The 23,940-nt window shown below is 44.6% G+C and overlaps 1 long non-coding RNA gene across 3 annotated transcripts; it reads left to right on the top strand.

Moving 5' to 3' along the window:
* The first annotated feature begins 3,043 nt into the window (after positions 1-3,043).
* Positions 3,044-23,851, top strand: LOC119141883. 3 transcript variants are annotated; one of them, XR_005102075.1, is made up of 4 exons: positions 3,044-3,192; positions 20,485-20,595; positions 20,914-21,025; positions 22,919-23,851. It is a non-coding gene; the product is annotated as an uncharacterized LOC119141883 (long non-coding RNA). The 3 variants fall into 3 exon arrangements; XR_005102073.1 differs by having other exon boundaries at positions 20,914-23,851; XR_005102074.1 differs by lacking the exon at positions 3,044-3,192 and adding an exon at positions 18,854-19,713 and having other exon boundaries at positions 20,914-23,851.
* The last annotated feature ends 89 nt before the right edge of the window (positions 23,852-23,940 follow it).

Below are 23,940 nucleotides of genomic sequence, written 5' to 3'. Positions count from 1 at the left end.
TCTGAAAATGCATGAAGTAAAGTTTCTAACTAATTTTCAGATTATACTGCATTGGTCTACTACTTGGATATGCAGAGAGAATGCACAAGTTTAAATATAAAGGTGTTTTCTTAGCTCTTCAAACAAACTCAATTTCATGACACAGCTACCCCGTAACAGTGCTCATGTCTGGGCAGATAAGAACTTCCCCTAGGAAAGTCATCTCCACCTTCATGTTGACTGTGAAGAAGGCCTGTATGATTCCTTAGTGTTGTAGAACCGCACTGTATCTCACATCGGTGATTTGGGATGTGCTTTAAGACAACCCCGCAGAACCGAGCCCCACTGGCTTTGTGTATCCTGTAGATTCTGAGCGTTTGAAGTCAGACTGCTCTAAAGGTTACCTCTTCTGCACTGCACAAACAATTTTCCATTGCCAGCTATTAGACGATTGAATAAGTGATAATTGTTATGGTTAGATGCCCCAAGTTCTGCTTTCACCGCTTGTCTGATCCTTAAGAGTTTGAACCTTTCAGTAAGGAAGCAAGGTTTAATGAAGCACTTTGGGCCGGTTTAGACACTGCCGTGTTTGTGTTTAGAAGACTGATTACCTCTTTCACATAGAAAGTTGCAGTTGACTATTGCAAATCTTTGCTGAAAATGTTTTTTTTGTAGCAGTTTCTACTGAAAGCTGGCTCTGTTTTCAGTTAAGTCCTATGTGCAGATCAGTGTCCAGTTCTCCCTTCAAATTGTCTTGTTCAGCTACAGGTAAACCAGCAGGTCTTGTGGATCCTAAGGCTTTGTCACTGTTCAGCTATAACCTTGCAAGGTTATGTCCAGTGTGTTTCCTTTTCAAAAGCAGTTTTAGTGTCTTGTAAACATTTACTAACTGTGCTGAAGCCCTGCAGGCTGTATATGGAAAGAAGTGCATCAGTAGGCTTTTCAGTGGAAGGATGCTTCTGATGCTTGTCTCAACACTTAGCCCAGGTTAAAAGTTTACCAGCTTATTCCTGTAAATTAAGACTAAAAAAAGAAAAGTAGTGTCTCTAATACTCTCCAAGACAGCTTTTGGAATGCTTTATTTTTTTAAATGCCCATCAGATAAAGAGTGGGATGCTACTTATGTGTGGTTCCTGCTTCTGGGGAGAATATGCATCCTCTGCTTGATCTTACTTGGCTCCAAGTATTTTTGCCTAAATGATTGATCAAGAGGTGCAAACCAGGCAGCTCGCAATGGAAGCTTGCAGCTTGCTGCTTGTTTCAGTCCCGTCCCTCCACATGTCCCCCCAGCGCTCTTTCCCTGTTGCTGGCAGGAGGTGCCTTAGCCAAACCCATATGCCAACTGGAACTGATGGCCATTTTATTATGTGGCCAGCTTGTGGGTGGATAGGAGAGGTCAGGGTCGTGTGCCTGTGCAGGAAGCCAGTAAGGTCACTGGGAGCATGAAACAGGAGCTGTCAAAAATTTCTTCACTGGGCTTTGAAATGAAGGGAGTTACTGTTCTTGACTTGGGCTTTGCATCCTCTGCGCCTGTGTTAAACTTCGGTCAGCTCACAGGGTTTTGGTGAGCTCGAATCTAAAGCTCTGCTAGGCTTCCCCCTTGCCCTTCCTGTATGATGAGTAGCTTTTCCTCCTTTGAGGCTTGCCTGTTGCCTGAAGGAGTATTTTATATATATATATATTCCACAGTAACTTATCTTTGGTGGCAGTGGCTCCTTCCTTTTCTCTGATACCAAAATATTGGGGGGAGGTGCAGAGACAAGGGAAGATTTGTATGGTATGCATGTCAAATGCAGTAACACATTCAAAAGACTCCCTGACCTTGTGGAAACGAGAAAATACGGAGAAACTATTGAAGCCGTTGGGGGATTCTGTCAGTATGTATAATTAAGCTTATTTTTCTACTTGCACATACATACAATTATAGATACAAATTTATATGTGCATACATTTTTATATATGAACTTTTATATAAAAAATATATGTACTATTACCAAAATAAAATCTTCAAGAAGCCTTGACTTTTTTGACAAGCCTGTTCTTTCCTGTAGGTGCACCAGACAGGTAAAATAATGTTTTTCTAATATAAAAAGCCAGCAGCTCAAAGTTAAATAAATCATGAGCCACTGGGACTGGTATTGAGTTTCGTTTCATCTCTCAGCAGACAGAGGAAAGCTCAGAAAAATACCAGGGTGGCGCTTTTTTTTTTTTTCTTCTTCCCCCTAGACTCCTTTACTAATAAACTTGAACAATGTTTTACTTATTTAGCCTTTTGGGTCATCTCAATAACTCTCCACGGAGGGGTGCTTCCTTAGCTGGCAGCCCCCCAAAAGCTAAGCAAGACAAGGCATAGACTTTTGTCACCTTGACTCCTTTCTATTCAGTTTCACTGGCTTCTGCGCTTCCCTCTTGGGACAACTGTTTTGCCCTGAAGGTCTTTGTAACAGGAGTTTTTCCCCCTAGGACAGAAACGTGCAGGAGGGGGAGCAGAAACAGGGAGCGAACTGTAGTGAATGCAGGTTAAATTTGTCTGTCACTAGTGCTCCAGAGTGAAGGAATATGGGTATGTCGGGGTACTTCCGCAGTATGTTGGGTAATAACAAAGAATAACACAGAGGTGAAACCTTAGAAAGGTTTTTAAGGGTTCTTGCCTAGAGGCGGACACCTCCAAGATGTTTCTCAAAGCTAGCTCTCTAGAATAAGCCTGTTTCCTGTGAATGACATGGGGCTTTCAGCAGGATCTGCTCTAGGGTTATGTAGGGTGGCTAGCAAAGGAGGGAAGCAAGACAGCAGGGCTTGCTGCCCACCCTGCAGTTGAGTAGCAAGATGTGAGAACTTGCAGCTGTTGTCTCCTGGTTACAGACCAGTTGGAGACCTTTTCATTTTGGTTCCCCATGTCTTGGGAGTGTTCACTGGCATGCAGACTCCAGCAGATGACTTGTAGGATAAGGATGGTGTGTCACTGTTGGCACCTTGGCTGAATGGGGAGGGAGCTGCAGCTGGAGCAGACAGATCTGGACGTTCCCCAAGTCTAGGAGTGTCTGCAGCTTTGAGATGGCGTTTAATCTTGACATTGCTGCTGGTATGGTGGTTTTCCCTACCATGCAGGTTCTCTGCTGATGCTGTGGGACCTGGGGAGTCCATTTGTCTAAAGCAGGCAGCATATTGGGGAGGGAGAAGCGAGCTGGCAGATGTTAGAAGGAGCGTTGTCCTGTAAGTACAACCTGTCTAATCCTGGTGGTTTGGACTAGGAACAGCCTTACTTCCAGATACTAGAACAGCACAGACTTAAAACGTTGGTGGGTTTCAGGCATCCTCCTGCAATTATGATGACAGTTAAGCAGACCTATGTAGCATGTGGTCAAGGTTGACTGCATGTGAACATAAAGTGTATCTTGTCTGTATGCAGACTGACACCAACAATGATCTCGTCATGTGTCAGCAGTATGCTAACTCTGCTAGGAGTGAACAGTCCTATTTGACATTCAGTGGTACTTCCATAAACACAGTCTTTGTGCAGCCAGAATACAACTGCATAACCTTTTTGTGCTTTGCCTGTCAAGCAGATCGCTTTTGTATGCAGCAGGTGATGGCTAAAGAGATTATTTCATTTGGCTTAAAGCTGTAGCTGAAATGAGCACCGGAAGTGAAATTTGGCATTTCCAGTGCTCTGTTCCATGATTAACAGAGAAGCTGGTGCTTTTCTGCCTTAGGCAGTCTGTTGCTTTTGAGCAGTGAACCTATTCTCTATTGACATACAAAGTAATAAAACCAAGTCCACAAAGCAAGAAGGACTGTACCTGTGCATAGGGTCTGCCTTGAGGCTGGTTTTCATAGAGTCTTGGTGAAGTGGCCTAAGCTCGGCAGCAGTTATGCCCAGCGGCCATGTACCCAAAGAGCTGCTCAAAATAAAAGTGCTACCAGGTATCCCAGGGGAAATTGCCCTTCAAATGGCTGGCACAGATGGCGATAGGTGGCAGGACCACAGAGGACAATTTGCTGGCCACACAGTTACGACGTTTTACACTGCATGAGTAGCATTCACTGCTGTTGCTTTAAGTCTAAACTCAGACCAGATCCTAAAGGAAAGTATCTTAAAGAATAAAGGAGGCCCTTTTTACTAACCCCTTTCTGCCACCTCCAAAACCCAGCAGCTTTCCTCTCTAAAAATATACTGTGGAATTGGTCCATTTATTACTCTCAGTACCACATTGCTGTTTTTTTGCCTCTTCTGGCTGTGAACTGTTTTGAGCTTCTCACTCCCCAGGAAGTTGTTGTTGTTGTTATCCTAAATAGGCCATTTTTCCTCCTTTTTTGGGGGCTGCCAGAGATGGTTAAGTGTCTGAAGAGACTGAAGCTCTTCCATTTCATTGCTATGCACCAGAACTTCCCTGCTGTGTGCCTTCACCTGGTTTGCACTGCAGCCACTTCTGATGTCTGCTGCATCTGTGACAGCCATTTGCTCCCATCGCAACGCTGACATCAGTGGCTTGATGTGTTTCACCTAAGCAAAGGGAAATGACCACCTCCTCCATATTGTTAGCAATGGATGAAAACGAGAGGGCACTGAAGGACACACTCGAGTGCTGGTTGGTGAATGTGATTCTATGTACCACAGCATGGAGACAGTGTAAGTCTGACACAGCTGATGCTCAGCAGTCCCTTGCTAGGGACTGTTTCCTACCATGGTGGCAATAGAAGAAAAAAAAAAAAAAAATTAAAAAAAGGGAAGTCTTCACTTAGCATTTATTCAAAGATAAGTAGGTTGTTTGCAGAGTCTCACTGCAGTATTCCTGTAAAAGACACGTCCTTGCTACCCATCTCTTTAGCAATGTTTCAGGTTCCTAGACTTTTCTCCACACCTAGCTGAAGCCTATATTGAGGGGAGAAAAGTGCATCACCACCCACTTGAGTTTGATCAGATTGACTAACTCAAAGGCAGCCTTTATCCTCTGTTCGCCCAGTTCATAGATCCTTAAACTTTTTCCTGGATGGTCTGTTGAAGACTTTTTATCACAGGCTTACTTTGCTGAGTTAATTTCTGTGTGTCCTTTAGAAGTACTCTACAGATATCCACAAGTCCGTAGGCAATGAATCAGAAGACGCCAGACTAAGAAAACTTTGTGTGACAAAAGAATTTCTACTCCCTACCAGAGAGGGTCCATGCTGCTTTTGGTAAAATGGAGAATTTGATTCTTCGGTGGAAGATAAATAATCACTGCTGCTGCAAGCAGCACCAAATAGCCCACCATGAGCATCCTTGTAGCACAGGACCTTCTTACTCCCTTGTCCATCCAAAAGCAGATGCATGTGCTGCTGTCGGGGAGCTGTAGTGCCGTTCCCCCCCCAAAGAATTAGACATGAATCTTGGACCCATAGAGTAGCTGTGGTGGGAAGGGACCTTTGGAGACCTAGTCCAGCCCCACTGCTGAAAGCAGGGTCAGCTATAGCAGGTTGCTCAGGACTGCATCCAGTGGCTTTTGAGCATCTCCAAGGATGGAGGCTCTACAAACTCAGTAGGCAACCTATTCAGCCACCCTCATAGCAAAAGTGTGTCCTGATGTTCAGGGGCAGCTTCCTGTGTTTCAGCTTGGGCCTGTTCCCTCTGGTCCTTCACTGGGCACCACTAAGAAAAGCCTGGCTCCACCTCTTTTACTCCATCAGGTATTTATACACATGGATAAGATCCCCTTGAGCTTTTTTCTTTTCCAGGTTGAGCAATCCCGTCTCTCTCAGCTTCTCATATGTCAGATTCTCCAGTTTCTTAATCACCTTTGTGGCATTTTCATGAACTTGTTGGAGGGGTGGCTTCACCAGTGTTGAGTAGCGGGGAAGGATCACCTCCCTTGACCTGCTGGCAACGCTTCTCCTTATGTAGCCTAGGGCACCACTAGTCTTCATTGCAGCAAGGGCATACTGCTGGCTCATGTTCAACTTGGTGAACACCAGCACCTCCAGATCCTTTTGTGGCAAGCTGCTTTCCAGCCAGTTGGCCACCAGCATATATTGGTGCCTGCTGTTGTTCCTTCCCAGGTGCAGGACTTTGAACTTCTCCTTGCTGGACTTCAGGAAGTTCCAGTCGGCCCATTTCTCCAGCCATACCAGGTTCTTCTGAATGACAGCACGACCGCCTCTCTGTCATATGTGCATCAACATTCTGTAAAAAGGGAGCGTGTATGCCAGAGCAATGCATACCCTAATATATTTCCGATCTCTGATAAAAGCCCTTTGTAGCAAGTGTATTTGAGTCCTCCTGATGGCAAGTCTTAATCATATAAATCAAGTTATTTTACTGGCTCCTTCTAAGTCCTTGCAATTTTCCTTTGTACAGACTAGGTGCATATCTAGTCTCTCAGTTATGTTTCTTTAACCTTTGTGCTGTGTGTCTGCCTAACTGGCAAGCTATTACAAGCAGCTATGTAAAGCACCTGAATATTTGGGCTTTTGCCATGTTAATTCGTTAACTGTAGGTAAAATTTGTTGCAGGAGAAGCTGAGTGTTTTCTGATACTTCCTACCAGCAGGAATCAATAACTATGCAACCTCTCATTTTTGTGCCAGATTAAAAAAAAAAACAAAAAACAACAACCAACAACAACCAACCAACCAACCAACCAAACAAACAAAAACCAAACCGAAAACCACCAACAAACCCCCCAAACCCAGAATACCAAGTCTGGTTTTCACTTACTTAGTTTCTGGCTACTGTGTACTGTTGAGGGTCTAACTGGACTTGGGCTTTTGAAGACTTTGAACTTCTGTTGATGACAGATGGAACTGAAAGTGCTGTAGGCATCACTAGGCTGCACTAGTAAGGCTCTCCTGCCTACACCCAGACTTCAAAGAGTATGTTTGGTTCAGGAGTGTAACACAGCTGGTCAGGCCTGCCAGAATTTCTTGTCTGTATTATGGGTTAATGAACAAATAGATGCATTCAGCCAGGAAGCAGCATTCAAGCCTTTGTGCAAGCATTCGGTTTGTGAATCTGAAATTATTTTACTTCAGTATAAATAGGGGAAAAAGCATTCTATTACTCTGAACCAAAAGCCAATTATGTCCTTCTAAGCCTGAAAGGGAAACAATACAAATGGATTGCTGATTATAATCATTGACTGTGACTGGTGGCTCCATCAGTCATTCCTGAAATAACTGGTTGAAAATAGAAAATAAATGGGGTTTTGTCACAGTTTGACCCCAGCTGCTCGCTCACTCCCCTCTCACCCAGAGGGATGGGGAGGTTCGGAAAGGAATACAAAAGTCAAGGGTTGAGATAAGAACAATTTAATAAGTAAAGCAAAAGCTGTGCATGCAAGCAAAGAAAAACATTTTCTTTTGCTACTCCCCATGGGCAGGCAGGTGTTTGGCTATCCCCAGGGAAGCAGGGCTCCGTCATGTGTAACAGTTACTTGGGAAGACAAATGCCTAACACTGAGTGTGGCCCCCTTCCTGCTCCACCCCCCCCCAACCTCCCCCCCACTTACATACTCAGCATGACATCAATCACATGGTATGGAATATTCCTGTGGCCAGTTTGGGGCACCCCTGCCCTGTCTGTGTCCCCTCCCAGTTTCCCGTGCCCCTCCAGCCCTCTTGCTGGCAGGGCCCAAGGAACTGAAAAGTCCTTGACTTGGCATAAATATCATCCAGCAACAACCAAAAACTTCAGTGTGTTAACAGTATTTTTGCCACACCAAAACCAACAAGCACTGCACCAGCTACTAAGAGCAGAATTAACTCCATCCCAGCTGAAACCAGGACAGTTTTGTATATCCCTGATGTGTGTATCTGGGCACAGATTCTGAGTGCATTCATTGCATTTTTGGATGACAGTGATCTTTTCTGGGTGAGGGAATCTACAAACCATCCTTCACATCAAGCATTCCTCTTTGCCCCTGTGCCTCCTGTCTTTCTGCCAGGCTTCCCTCTTCTCCTGTCTGATCTTCCTAGTGTCTTCATCTTACCTCTAGATTTACTCTTTCCTCTCTTGCCTCCCATTTCTCCTCTCCCAGCCAAGTGCAGACACAGGCAGCTTCTCCCTGCCCAACAGCACATCTATGGGAACAAGGTGCGTCCTCTTCTGTATGCTTGGTGCAGGCAAGGACCAACATTGCTCTTTCCATGTTTGCTCTTCTTCTCCATTTCCAGGTGGTACCAGTTCACACAGAAGCCATCCATGCATGTCCTGCTGGTGTGCACCTTCCTGAAGGACTTGCATGTGGGAAAAGCCTGCTGCTTGCTGGAGCACAAACACAGAGGCAGCTGTGGTGGCTTAATGGCCACCACCACGCTGACCACCAGCTGGTCCTGCTCATGCCATGCCTGGTGGGGTGGTGAGATGTGGGAACAGGCAGCACATGTGGTGGGTGTAGCATGGCTTTCTGCTGAGTTCAGGGTATGCACAGGCTCTCTGTCAGAGCCCACTGTCTCTAACTTGGAAAGCGGAGCCACGGGGTGTTGGAATGGGGATGCTCTGGAGATGCTTTAGGGCACTGAGGAAGGCAGGCTGGGTAAAGCTGCTGTCTGAGTGTCCTGGTATTCAGAAAGCTGGTGCAAAGATTGGCACCTATCATGAGTCCCTGAGAAGTGCAACTGTCTTGGTTTAGACAAATGTGTTTGCTGGTCCTCCAGCGGGCTGAGGCATGGGGCGTGGGCTCCCTGAGCTTGACAAGACCGTGCAAGTTGTAGGCATGCCTTGAAAGAGACCCTTAGCAGCAGAAATTAGAGCACCTGACAGCTTCAAGGCATGGGTGCAGCTGGGTAGAGGCCATGGAAGTCAAGACAGCTTCTGAATGCCCCTCCTTGGCTCTGGCTGCAGTGATTGCTAAACTCTTTGCAAAGCTGTTTCAGCAAACTAAATCCAGCTGCAAAGCAGGAAAAGTATTCAGGGTTGGACTTGGAGGGATTTTTTGGGGGAGGTTTTGTTTGTTTGTTTGTTGTTTTATGTGGAAGAGGTCAGTGAAGCGTCTGGTGGCTGGCGGGAGGAACAGAACCACAGCAGCCGGCACCACCAGCAGTACAAGCTGCAGTGCACTCACACCCTCAGACAGTGTTGCTTTTAGTGGCTTAGCCCAGGTTTCAGTGCACATGCTGGTTTTTGGATGTTGGGCTAAGTGATTTAGGTTTTATGAATGGGCATTAAAGCATGCAGCTCAGTCATAACATATATTAAGCTGTGGGAATTTGAGTTGCATGTTGCATTAGGTTTGGTTTTAAGCTAGCTAAGCAACATTAACCATGTGCATATCGTATTTATATGCAATATATTCACTTTCAAACTAAATATATTGACTTGCATATTAACTCCTATTTTATTTTCTTTAGGATGATGCATTTTATGTTATTTTAAATAAATATAAGGCATGCCTGTTTGTGCATGCATGTAAATAGGAAAAAACTAGAAAATGTACTGTTAATAAACCTCCTCCTCTTTATTTTCTATTGAATATATAACACTTTATTTTAGTAAATGAAAAAAGTTTTTGATTTGCATGCTTGCCTGACTGCTGTCTGGAGGTGTTTGCATTCCTACTTTCTAAAAAGACCTTTTGTTAAAACACAGTAAGCTTTCAGCAAGGTACCAGATGTTACAGAAATACAAGCAAAATCAAGATCTTAGCTTTGACTTCTTCTACAAGGTAGCATATCCTATTCCTGAGAAGCTTTATTATTTATCTAGGAGCCACAGGGCTGGATTCCTCACTGTCTTCATTTGTTCCAGTGCAAAAATATAAAAGGCTGCCAGTTTAAAATCTAGTATCTTCCACCCTCTTCATTCTGGTTTGACTGACAATGGTGCATTAATATGATGCATAAGGCGATGGATACGTCCTCCGTGTCTTGTTTGAATGGGATTTGCCAGCAGTGTTATTTGGAATTAGTCTTTTTTAGCTATAACTGCTCTTTCCTAATGAATAGCTTCACTGAGACTAGCATTTCTTGGGTGTCCATGTCTGCAAATGTCTTCTGCAGATTTAAGTCATTGTGCATGTACCTTGGACTTGCTCTTTCAGGCCATGTACTCAGGAAGGAGCACAAAGTTTTGTGGCTGTCCTTCTACCAAAACAATACACAGAAAGTGCTGTATGTTGATGACATTGGACAAAGCCCCTGGACACTGCACAGGGGAAGCTGAACATTTTTTTTTTTCCTTGGAAACACATGGGGCAGATGTTTGCACACCTGCTGCAGCACTACACTCATGCCTGGGACAAGGGGTAGTGAGAAAACTGTGCTGTGGTATTTGCTGTGTGCCCGCAGAGGTGGCTGCACTGTGTGAGAGCAGAAACCAGTCTGAGGACCTTCAGGCTTCATAGATGTGTAAATGCCATGAAGACCCAGAGCCTCTACTGCACATCATCGCAACCCACGTGGTGTAACTTGCTCCTAACAACATCAGAGCTGTGACCTGAGCAGAAGCAGGCTGAAACTGAGCACTTTAAATGCCACATACCATGCTGTTTTTCTTCTAGGCTGTCTCTAGTATTATCTAAATATCTCAAGTATTATCTTTATTCTGGGTGTTTACTATTTATCCTCATTAAAAGATTTTGATTTAGCTTTTGGACTTTGATGAGCTTTGCAGATAGCACTGGTCCCTTACTGCTTCTTTTTTTTTTTTTCTTCCCCCCCTTGTTTTTTGACATCTGAACAGCTGTTTAATATGGGAAGTTTTTCTGAAAGCCAGCTTTAGTAACACTGCATGCCATCATTTTTCTCATTACCAACCCTTTCCCTGTTCCACTGAGAGCACAGCCCCATCACTGGGTCTCCAGTTTTGCTAAAGCCAAGTCTGGGTGCGCAAAAGCTAACCCGGGGGAGTGGAGCATGTGGCACACGTGGTGCCATGCCCAACACAGTGCTGGGGACGTGGGCACTGCTGACCAGGTGGCAGGACGCAGGGCTTCCGCAGCCCACGGCACAAAGAGCCACTCCTCGAGGCATGCTGCTTTGATGTTCGACCGTGATGTACATGATAGCATCTAGGTCAAGCATAGCTGTGTGAAGCAAACATCTTCCAGGTGTGTTTTCTCAGAATGTCTATTTGGCTGGCACCTGGAGAGCAGCACCTCACGTCCCAGGAACTTACTGTTTAACAGGGGAGAGTTAAATCCCAGCAAACTCACTGGCACGTGAACAGCATCCCACAGCCAGCTGCACTTGCTGACCAAGTACTGCCCTGGTAGCAATGGTGTGGCACAGCCCTCTGGTTGGTGGGCAAATGGGTTGCCGGCCCATCCCGGACATTATTGTCTGAACACCAGCAAAGGGGGCTAGGAACATGGTAATAAGTTTTCCAACCCTCACGTCAGTCAGCCAGGTCAAACAGGCCAGTATCTGCTCATTATTGGGTCTTCCTACAGGCTTTTTACTGTCACAGAGCAGCAATCCTGCATTAGCCACACAGAAACACAAAATGGCTAAGCTCACACCCCCTCCATTGCACATGCCTGAGAATGGAGGGGGAGCTCAGATCTGAGGCTCCAGGATAAAGTAAAATTGTTCTCTAAGGAGTGAGCCTGGCTGATGTAAACTGATGCAAGCCTGTGGCTGGTCATCGCTGTTACCTACTGGCTTTCTGTTTCTCTGGCAGCACTGATTGTTTTCATCTTGCAGAGTGGAATAGGAATGAAAAAAAAAAAGACAGACAAAGGCAACAACATAGTCTTCCTGAGAAAGGAAGCACCCTGCATGCCTGTATCTTTAGTGCCATTTGTCTTGAATAGCTCCTTGGCCTCATCCTACTGCAGCTGTACAGTGTGGCAAAGCATAAATGACAGCTTTGTGCAAGGGATGAAAGTAGGAAGTATGTGGGATATATAGGCATGGATGCTACCTGCAGCATGATTCCTCAAGCTGAGATAATCTTACAAGGAATTTGTTTCAAAAAAGCATTTCTATTAATGCACAGAAAAACTCCCCACAAAAAGCTGCAAAATCCTGGAACATCTGTGTGAAATCAGATCTGTCAAAAACCTTTGGATTGCAGCCCAAAAGGAAACTCTTGCATACCAAAGCATGGCTTGACCTGGGACAAGCCTATGGAACAATGCTTAACAATTCCATGTAGGTTTTTTTTTCATAAAATCTTTGTGAGAAAAGCCATGAGTCAACCCAAAATATCTCTGGCTGTTGTTGCGTTGTTGATTTTGTTCAGCATTTACTATCAGGAAAATCTGGCACATTGCAGGCAGATCTTGGGACTTCTTGGTCTTGTCTCTCCTGGACTGTCACACTGGGGACAGTTTTAGCTGCTGTATCTCTGTGTGGGAACTGGCACTGTATTTTGTACTGCAAATGGTGATGGAGGGTAATTTTCTGTCAACACCCCATGCAGACAAGTTCCCTTCAGGCAGGCAGAAGCCAGGCTGCATTAGGGAGCTTAGTTTTGGTTTGCAGGAAAGCCTCTGCCACACCAAGTGGGCTCTCTGGGGACAGGCAGGCAGCCTGCCCTTGACTGCACCTGCGCATCTTTGCAAACTACTCAGATAATATTCCTTCTATGCATTACAGTTTGCTTGTGTGCGATGGCTATGGAAAAATTTGCAGTGGGTGCAATTTTCTAGTGGTGCAACCATTGTAACATTCATGCCTTACGATGGATGGCTGAGTACAGAATTGGACCATTAGTATTTTTATCTGTGTGTCGAAGCACACTTGGGGTTTTTCTGGTTTGTAAGAGGGGAAATACGTTAGCCTCCTTGTGTTTTTTCTACCCAGGATTTCTTCCTGTGAAGTATTGAGCACACCTAAAATTCACTGCAGTGAGTGATTTAACAAATGGCTTTGCTTAAAAAGAGAAACAGAAGCATGCTTATTTCAGAGAGGAGTTGGTAAAGTTGCTATTTTCCAGAAGTCTTGAAATTCCCTATTTCCCTCACCTCCCTCCAAAGGTCCAAGTAAAGGCAAAGCACTTAAGATAACTTTCTGGCACTGAGGAGCTAAAAAAAAAGTGTAGCTGGAAAGATCTAGTTAGATATAGCCAGAATTTTAACTTAATAAAATGGAAAAAACTGCAGCTGCAGAAACACAACGTAAATTGCTGGCCAGCAGATGAGGATGACCAATGAGAATGGTGGGAGTGCTGTGCAGAAGGGTGGGCAAAGGTGACGGAAGGGAGCACCAGCATGGGAAGGACTTTCCACAGCACAGCCCTGCACCGTGCTTCCCCAAGGAGGAGGGAGAAGCATGCTGCATCACTCAAATCCAGGATGCAAAGACTTTTGGGTCCTTTTACTACCAACTTTCAGACCTTCTGCCTTGGTATCATCATGCTTTCTGGTAAATGCTGAGGAAAAACTTTATTTTTCTTTTTTTTTTTTTTTTCCGGATGATGCTTTCTAAGCATGCTCAGAGGCCTCTGTGCCATGGGGATGGGTGGCCAGGATGGCTCGAAGTGACTCTGCTCAGCGGGGGCCAGGGTCCTGGCTCTGCCCCAGGGGACCGGGGGCACCATGCTCAGCAGCAGGTACTGAGTCTCCTGCCAGAGAGGGAGGAAGGGCTGCCAGCTTTGTCAGCCTTGGCTCATCACCCATCTCATACAGAGGTCCAGAGTGTGTGACACTGTATGTTGTCACACATTGTCACATGGAGGTGGCATGTGCTAGAGGAGTGTAACTAGGACATGTACAGTTGTCTCCCTGAACTGTTTCTTCATATTTTGGATCTACTGGTAGCTTATGTTGTGGTTTCATGGTTTCAGTTGAGTGAAGATACTAGAGTTTGGGTGAATTATGAATCATGTGGTGTTTAGCAATTACAAACATCATGAGCTGGCTGTCCCCTGGCCTGATCTTCAGACCTTGGTCCTTGCATGTGTCCAGTGTGGTCTCAGAGTTACTTATTTTTCTGTAGAGAGGTGCTAGAAGTGCTCAGAAATGCAACAGACCACTCACCGCTGCTATCTGCTATTGAAAGCTTGGCCCCAGCTTGACAGTCTGAGAGATACAGTCTGGTTTCTGCCAGGAGCTGCTTACTCTTGTGCTGGGTTTACCACTTTTCTCTGACTTTTAAATTTAATTTTTAGTCCTTCTTCCCATGTTATAATGTCCATTCTAAATATTAAGACTATCTTAAAATTCTGGAGAGAATATACTTTCTAACTTTACGTAAAGCCAAATGGATATGTATACTTACATTTAGGTGTTTGATTTTGGGTACTTTAAGCACAAATAAAGCACTGTTCATGTAAAACATGTTTCTGAAAAGAGATTCATCTCTTCTTACTGCTCCAAATTATCTGACAAAGCAGTCCTTGTGATTACTGGCTGATATAAAAGGATAATCAGATTTTTACCGTGTTGTCTCAGATTTTTCCCTTCAAAAGGTTAGCACCAAGTTCAAGTGGAGGCTTGGTAACTGTGTGTGGTATTTACCACAGCAGGCATGGTGAACATGTCCATTTGCTCGCAACAATGTGCGTGTGTGGGCAGTAGCCCAAACAATTGTGCAGGGAAATATCTGGTATAGGATGATGAATCACGTGTTCTCGGGGTTACCTTGTTGACCTCATCTTTTTTAGTTCTTTGTCCCTGTGCATAGCACCAGTAAGGAGGTTGCTGTCCTGTGATGTTCCCATAGTCTCAGCAGATGAAAGGGTAAAAGTCTTGATGGGCCTTTGTTTTTGTCTTGCTTGCAGGGATTTGAGGAGCAGTGGTAGCTGGGATGATGGTCCATCATCGGCAGCCTTGCAGTCTCCCTGCCAGATCAGTCCCTGTTCTCTTACCCGTGGGTGACTCACCCTGGGGAGACTGCTCAAAGGCAGGGTACAGGACAGTGTCAAGCCACTAATTGAAAAAAAGTGCTCTCCAGTTTTGTACTGGGGCTCCCAGAAGAATCTCCTGTCCTCCTGCAGCTCAGGCTATAATGGTGCCTGAAGAGAACAGCAGGAGAGAGGGGAGAAGATAAAAGTTGGAAGCTGACTCAGATTTCTTTAGAGTGGCTCGCACAGCTCACTGAGCACTGATCGCCACTTCTTAATTTTCCTTTGCCTTTTTCTATTCTCCTTGAGATCTGCAGATGTGCTTCCTCTTCCATGGGCCTACAAGCAGTTGAGAGAGGATGTATTCCTTGTAAAGCACTGACCAACACCAGAGGAGAGTGGAACCTTCATTTATTTTCCCCTTGGGCTACTCAAATTATGGAAATCCTGCCATGCCACCATGCCAGTTCAGGTAGGTGGGGGTTGTGGTGGATGGCGTAGTCCCAGGTTCCCTTCACTGATATACCAGCTTCACATTCTGCTTGATGTATGTTTATTGATCCTAATCACCACCTCAAGATTTCCCTTTGCCTTGCTTCACAGCATCTCACCTGCCCTATGGTCTAGTGAGGCACTGAGATATACCCTTGCACCCTTGCCTGCTCTGCTCATTCCAGTTCTCAGGGCACGGAGTTAGTGGACCAGTTAATTCTTGCACAGTCCCGTTGTGGTATGGCTTAACCCCCCTGGCCTGGTGGGCAGCAGGGTGGCCAGGACACGAGATCACTCAACATGACTACATTGCATGTTACATGTCTTCTCCAGCAATAGTCCTTCTTTCAGGTTCATCTCTGCACTGGCAACTCACATACCTGCATTTCCTCAAGGTGTAAGAAAGTTTGGAAAGGTGAAAATCAATCCCTTTTATACGTTTGTTTTCTAAAACCAGTGGCCCATCCTCTCAACAATGAAGTTTGCTGTGTTTGAACAACATTGCGTGACTGTCCCAGGACCCAATATTTAGCATCTTCCTCCTTAATGGGTGTTTGTACAGAATGGTTGAAGTTGGAAGGGATCTCCTGGTCCAACCCCTTCTGCCCAAACAAGACCACCTAGAGTCAGTTGCCAAGGACCATGCCAGACGGCTTTTGAATATCTTCAAGGATGGAGACTCCACCACCTCTCTGGGAAACCTGCACCACTGCTTAGTCACTCCCATAGTGAAAAGGTGTTTCCTGATGTTCTGGTTGAACCTCCTGTGTTTCAGTCTGTGGTCATTGCCTCTGGTCCTGTTACTGAACAGTGCTGGAAAGAGCCTGGCTCCATCTCTTTTGCACCACAATACAGGTATTTGTACACATTGACAAGATCCCCCCAGAGCTTGCTCTTCTCCAGGATAAACAGACTCATCTTTCTTAGCCATCCCTTATAGACGAGATGCTCCAGGCCCTTCATCATCTTGGTGGACTCTCTTCAGTACATCCATGTCTCTCTTGTACTGGGAACCCAAAAAGGCAAGGTAAAGAAACCTGCATGGGAAACTACCAAAACCATGAACCAACTGAGGCAGCAGCTGTGCCCTTTTCTCCTTTCAATCCAGGGAAAGGATTTCAGCTATGTGAGTTTTTGGGTTTCATTTCAACCTGCCTCTCTGATGAACTCAGTTAAGCCTTGCATGTTTGGAGAGTTTCATTCTCAGTGCACTTTCACTGTCCCATTTGCCACTAAGGTTCAGGCTGTGGTTACTGTGCCAGCCTACACTGACCTCATGGTTTTCAGCCTTCAAGGCCAACAGACAACAAACTTGTGGAAGAAATCTATTGCTACAGTCTTTTACTTGCTGGGCATAGGTCTTTGCCTCTATCAGAAAACCTGGAAGCTTTGGAAATTAAAAGCAAACTGAAAACTGCTAATGTCGCTACTGTAATTCTGAACCAATTAAATGCTGCCAGATCCAAGGAGCAGCACTCGAGACTTGTGCTCAGAGGGCAACAGTAGTGCTCCTTGTGAAGGTGCTCATCAAAATGCAGAACAAGGAAACACCTTTGCTTAGCAAGGCAGTCCTGGTGTCAGGAACTTTGTCCTGGGCAGAGGGCACAGTGGGGAGCACGAACAGTGTCCCACAGCTGGGGCAAGGGCTGTGCCTTGGTCTTTCTTCCATAGCAGTGGGAATAAGACTGAGGAAGAGATATAATTGCATGGTGTGTTTGGTTGTCTGATGTCATGAAACACTTCTGAAATGCAAAAGCTTTTTAGGCTGGAGTAAGTCATGGCTTATGACGTGAAAGGAGTATTTTGACATATGGTTTGTTGTATTATCTCACTCGCAGTAGGGAGCCCTATTCATAGATCAGGCCTTTTGAGTGCTCAGCATGGAGCAAACCCAGCACAAGAGGCTGTCTGAGGCAAAACACAGGTGTTTTCTTTCATCCGCACATTGTAATTTATGCTCAAGTGCAGCCCTTCATTTTTGAAAAGTTCCTGTAAAATGTTCAGCTGAAACAAACATTATTTTTACAATTAGATGACGCAGCTGCACTGACACAGCTACCAGCCTGGCTGCCGGTATAAGCCACTTATCAAGGATGTCATATCTAGCCTAAGTTGGGACACACCTGCACAGCTGTAGCTAATTTTGTACTTAAAGGGATTGGTTTCAATTCATTGTATTGCAACCAGTTACACCCTTTGAAGTATCAACTGTCCGCCAGAAGAGGACTACCAGGAACAGCAAGGCTGGCTATCACACCTGTCTTGCTGAGATGCACACTAAATATCTTCCTGTCAAAAGCTAAATCTCACGCTTTCAGGCTTCAACATAGTCAGCTCAAGCTAGTTCTACTGTACTTGACAACACTTAAGAAACTAAGTGCTCTGAATTTATTGTAAACCAAGGTGTCATCTAATTTTGATTTTGTGGGTTTCAGGAAGCTTTATGTCTGTTTCACATTGTCACTTTGAGAGTTTTGCACTGATTAAATGACGTGATTTTTAATCTGCGGTGACTTGGGATAAAAGAACAGCTGCAATCCTCTGGAATGAGAAGCCAAAGGGCAAACTGAAAATGCCACATCTAATACCTGGAAACATGGAACACAGAGGGCTGTAAACAGTGCAGTCTCCTTGGGGAAAAAAAACCCAACACCAAAACTTCAGGAAAATCTATCTTTTGCAGCTGACATCTCAATTTGCAGTTCTGTCACTGGGCACAGTGTCTAACATGTGCCTCACAAAATTCACGAGCTGGTAGCTAATTTGCTGGTTTTGTGACCGCAGATGTCATTTGGTTCTTTTCAGGAAAGTGCTTGCCCTCAGTGCCTCGAATTTTGCCTTTAAAAGGTTAGGAATGTGATTGCAGGCTGCTGTAACAATGGTTTAAATGACTGCCCTTTGTCTGATTCAAGAATGACTGTTTTGTCTAAGCAGAATGTACACATCTTCATTATGTTCCTGTAGAATACATCACACTTGATCTGGACTAGCTTTCAAGCACACAAAAAACAGAGAGGATGACAATGATGCCAGCTTGAGCTGCATGTTGAACTGCATTTTGCTTGTCTAAATGCACTCGCTGGAGGCGGACAGGCTGCCTTGTCTGTTCTGGAGTGACAATGCCCCAGTGCCATTTACACCAGCGTAATCAATTGTAAATGTTTCAAACTTCAGATTTAGAGCAGTGTCATTTGGCACTGATGGGTAACACTAAACACCTTGAAAAATAACCTTCAGGTCTTAGACCTGCACCAGCACAGAAAGGCATACATACATACTTATATATATGTATATGCCCACATATATGAATTTTTTAGTTCAGCAAGCATAGCAATTCCCTGAATTCCTCCTCTCAGCTAAAAGATGTGATCCTGAGGGTTTACTTGAATCTTGGCCAGAGAAAGGCAAGAGCATTCAACATTTTCTTCAGTTTGCATGGTTGGAGGTAGCTCAAAGGATGAGAAAACAAATGCTTGCTCATAAGAGCCTAAAGAGAGATCTAATTTTCCTTTTGTTTGCTCCAGTTCTCCATCACTTTCATAGCATTGGGTTTAGCCCTGCTGTACACAACACCAATGATGCTAGGATCCATCCCGCTGATATCCTGGGTGATGGCGGTATGTTGCTGTTGACTTTATGGCTCAGTAGTGTTCTGTTCTCCTTTATTTTTATCTGCATGTTACAATTTCAAGATTATTTATCCTGTAGTTTCAAGGAAACGTGATACCTGGTATCACACGTGACCCAGTGATATCGTTGGGTCTGATACCACTCAGAAGGAATTAACACTGGAGAGTAAACTGAAGGGGGCCGCAAAGTGGACCTAAAAAGGGGAAGTGGAGGGAAGTTGGTACATAAGGGGGAAAAAAGGAAAAAGTTTTGAAATAGATGGACTGGGGTGGAAGGTTCAGTGGTAGAGGTGGAGCAACCAGAAAGTGTGATGTGATGGTCAGTGTAGCTGAACTTCACTTGCTGAGTAGCCAGAAAATCTGGGGAGGGGGGCAGGGCTGTGTTTCAGTACAAGACAAACTTACCTTAGAGATAATTTTGCTCTAGATGCATTGGCTTGGTGACCTTAAGACTCGAACTGGGTGTTTTACTCATAGCAATGATAGCAATGTCATATCGTGTTTGCACAGGGTGCAGCTTTTCTTATTATCATGGCTAGAATGCACAACTACTTGGATTCACACACTTTGTGGTTTAATTAAACCTTATCTTCAGCTCTAAGATCATGTCCCCGATGTGATTGAGCAATGGCAGTAGCTGCCCTCAAGTAGTTTTTGTTCCCAGAGCTGCCTTTTCTAACCTTTGACATGATCCAGGCAGTGACTGTCAGCAGAGCATTTTGCAGCATGGTGGAGGCTCGTGGCACTGCAGGATTGTCTTTTGTGTGTTGACAGGGACTTTCACCTCCTCCATGCTGTGGTCTCCCCGGCATTCCTGCGCTCCCTTGTTCTCTGCTGGTTTCACTGTGAAGCCCTCCAAAATACTACCTGCCAGTGCTTGTGTTTGCCTGCTGCTCCTCTGAGGACCTAGGTCCTGGTAAGAGATGCATTGGCTTGGTGACCTTAAGACTCAAACTGCTTGTTGTACTCATTATGATAGAAATCTTGTGTCTTCTGTTGAAAGTCATTTTTATTTTAACAAGACACTTTCAGTATGTCAGTCAGTTCTTTTTTTTCCTGTGATGACAGTGTTGTCACTTATTGCTGTTGTGTGTGCAGCACCTTTCTGTACAGTTGGCAAAGGTTAATATTGTTCACATGAAGTTGCAGGGTTTAGGCCTTATCAGCTCATTAGCTATTGCTGCAGTTCAGAGGAAAATCACAGTTTTTTTCCAGCTGGCAGTCAATGGAAATTTTTGGTCTAATTTCCACCAAGTAATCTTGGTCTTTCCCTAATGAGTCACCACTTAAATGATGGACCTTTGAACCCTCATCACAGTCCCGCATTGATTTTTCTGCAATGACTGATACTTACTGTCAGTAAGTGGAAATCTGGGTGTGCTGGCCAGGCTTACTGGGGAAATTAAGCCCCTGGTTTTCTGGGCAGGAGATCCCTCGGCACATTGTGGCAGGGGCAGGAGGCAGGCATGTGCCAAGGCAGAAGCAGAAGGAGCCAAGACAGCCACAGAGTGAGCTTTAGGGGTATGTCCATAGTTGGAGAGCATTCCCCCATAGAAACAGGTTGATAGTGGAGCTGCTTTACCAGTTTTAACAACATGTGCAAAGGAGGTAGGATTCCCAGGGATGAAGCCATGGGCTTTGGCTTTGCAAGTTAACAGTTAACTCACCTCACCGCTGTTTCTTACAGGAGCTTCTGCCTGTGGCATGGTGCCAACTTTAAGAGACTAATCTTGCTGCATGTTACAGGACCGACCACATCCTCCTCTCCATGGAGACGGGTGTGAGCAGCAGCAGAGAGGTACCCACATACAAGCAGCAGTGAGCATAGTCCTGCACCAGGACTGGTGATGGACTCGCAGCTGTCAGTGCATGCTTCAGGATCCTTCCTCATGGCTGTGGGCTTTGCTGTCATTGCTGAAGCAATTACCCAACCCTGCCATCATATCCTTATAAACAGCCTGTTTAGCACCTACCCTTGTGTTTCGGGGCTTGCAGCTCCTCCAGTCATGATCAAAGACCAATGCCTGATGCGTGAACTTTAACAACTGTGCTCTGCAGCCTTTTTTCGGGCAAGGCAGTGTTAGCTACAATTACACTTCCTCTCTCTTGTTTACAGTGAGCTGGAGTAGCCTTTATCCTCCCCACACCTTGCAGCTGCCAGCAGCTACTTTCTGTTGCTCCCATTGTCCACCTGCACAGAGGCTCTCAGGAACATGGAAAAAAACAAGGTGATGCTTCCATGAAGATGCTTCCATGGCCACAAAAAGGATCCTGCAGAAACAGGCACCTGCATTTATTATTTACCTAACGCTGACCTTGGAAATGAAATGGTCCCAGCAGCCTAGGTGGCATAGCATTTCTCTGGGTGTTTCTCTCTGCCAGCAGGCAGGGGTTACCATCTGCACACTGGGAGGTGGAAGTGCCCAGTTACAGATAACAGGCAAATCTATTAGAGCATGCCAGAAGCAATGCAGGTGTGATAAATATTGCATGATTATGTTTGCTCTTTGCCCATGTCCTTTTGTGGTGTCAGGAAGGAGGGCTTTTTACTTGAGGGCAAAATGCAAAGCAAAAACACCCCTGTGCATCTGAGGCAAATAAGGGTCATGAAACTCTATAAAGCTGAAGAAATGTCTTCTGAGGTGAAGTAAGACTAAAATAGCTAATATTTATGAAGTTCTCAAGATTGAGTTATTGATTGAAATTATAAGAGATCATTATCAGCCTGAATAATGCAGATTTTTACTTTGCTTGTGACCAGCACAAAGTGAAATTATTGCCATATCAGACCAACACCACCCTCCAAGCATTTCCCACACCTGGGAAAATTTACCCCCTCTTTTGGGCTAACAAGAGTCTTGCTCCAAAACCACATGTGCTCAGATAGCATTTTTGGATAACTCTTTCATTTCTTAACCTCCAACCAGACCTGACCTGAGGCAGTCCCTGAGATGAGCTTGACCCATCCACTGTCTGTTTTTACAAAATCTCAAATACTAGATGGGAGCCAATGTGAAAATGCAGCCAGGTCTGCAGCTGTGGTAGCTCTGAACAAGGGCACATGGACCAGACTTAGAAGGGAGAGAGAAACTGACTGCTGCAGTGGCTGTGTATGATGTGAGACTGTCTTGTCAGGCTACTCTGGACCTTTCAGACCTTTGGGTTTTGTTTGAGACTCTTCTTCCCTGTGCAATAATCCCTATTTTTTCAAGGATGCCCCAGGACTTCAGAGAAACTCTAGCTGGATAGACCTTACTGTATTAGCAGCTGGTATAACCTTGTGTTACTCTGAAGGAATAGTTCCTTTCTTTTCTGCCTTTCTAGCTGACTGTTGGTTTATTTCTCCCACTTCCTGACACATCAAAGCATTTTTTATTCTGCTGATCTCCTCCACTGTTGTATTTCTGTGCTATCTTTTTAGCCTGATGAAGTTTGGAGGCAGGGTACATCTATTACTTCATGGGTGTATCACAGGTGGCACACTTTAGGGCATTTGGTTCTTAATTTAATGGTATTTTTCTTATCAAATTAATAGTAATAAGAACAGCCATGCCAGGAACCTGGATGGCATGAATCTGAACCCTGTAGAGGTCATCAACAGTTGATCGAGCCCTCTTGCTGTTTATGAGATTGAGCACAAGAATGAAAGATGTTAATTGCCAACGTTTGTGTGAAATTGTTGAGCGTAAGCCAAGCTGCTGTGAATCTCAGAGAACACACTTTGCCTGTAGTAAGAGTAACATTGTGTAACCTCCTTTTATTACAGGCCAAGCTAATGACAGATTATCAGCTAAATGCATGCTTACAGACTGCTGCCGCACTGCTGTGCGGTCCCATATGGCCTTCAGTCTAAACAACTGCTCTCTAGGGACAGAGGGTCTACCTGATTTTACTTGGACTTGCAACAGGATGTATCAAACATACTGTGCTCTCCTGGAAATACTGGCATTACTTACAAGCAGTTTAATGGGTTTTTAAATTAGGAGTATTCATAGTACAACATTACAATTTATTTCAGATCAGGTTCTGCCTAATTCTGCCTAGCAGGCAGGAGAACCTCTAAACAGAGTATTTTACAGCATTAATTCTCTGCCTTTTGATTTCTTAAATTTGCTTTACAGGCCTGACCTCTCACCATGCCAGGGTGCCTGAGGGTCAGGGAGAAGATCTCAGCATGCAGAAATCTGGAGAAAGATGTCTTTCATTTTTGTTTCCAAGTCAGCCCTCTTGCACAGTCAGAGATCTCCATGAATGGAGGAAGACCACTCACGCCAAACCATCTCTGAGCTCATGATCAAGGAAACAGGGTCACTGTGTTTAGGGTGAGAAGCTTATACCCACTGGTATAACACATGTACTTGCTCAGGGAAGTAAAGTGTGGGTTATTTATTTAATCCTTGGAGCAATCTGACTTTTTTCTTTCCTCTCTGAGAAAACTCCAGAGATGAGTTAAGACAAGATAGTTTTTGTTTTGTTTTTTTTTTTTTAATTAAGGACTTACTGAATTTGTCACTCCATATTGCTTCTGACACAGTGAAAGCTGTAAATTAATATTGAAGCCTGTAAGTCTAATTTATCTGCCTATTTCCACCACTTTGACAGCATAAGAAGATGGCAAACTGGGCATGTATGTGATGAATATGCACAAAAAAATGTATGTGCCAACAAAATAGATACAAATATCCTTAATACAAATGGGAATTAGGCTTCCAGCATCCAGGAGTTATTGACAGCTCATGATACTTGTCAGCAGCAATGATGATAAATCTCAGCAATTCAGAAGCTTATCAGTTCTCACCTTTCTCACATTGCATACTTAGTACACAAGATGCTCCTTGGAACTGAAGAAAAGAGACCACTGAGTAAATAAATATGAGCTTTTCCCACTGTTTGTTTTTTGGTTGGTTGGTTTTTTTTGTTGGTTTTTTTTTTTTTTTCCAGCCTACAGAAGCAATCTAAGGACTTCTATAGTGCAGACTTTTCTTTTCCTTTTCTCTTGAATTAACCAAAACCTTTTTTTCTAAATGGTAAGGCAGTGGAAATAGACAGTAAAAATAAAAATAGTAAGCAAAATGTGCCACAGTGAGATGAATAAGGACTCTGTATCTCGTGTGGATTTGCTTTGAGGGGGTGCTGTGGGATC

This window comes from Falco rusticolus, chromosome Z (assembly GCF_015220075.1).
Source record: "Falco rusticolus isolate bFalRus1 chromosome Z, bFalRus1.pri, whole genome shotgun sequence".
In the NCBI taxonomy this organism is placed as follows: domain Eukaryota; kingdom Metazoa; phylum Chordata; class Aves; order Falconiformes; family Falconidae; genus Falco; species Falco rusticolus.
The sequence above is the reverse complement of the archived record's forward strand: the minus strand, read 5'-3'. Positions and strand labels throughout refer to the sequence as shown.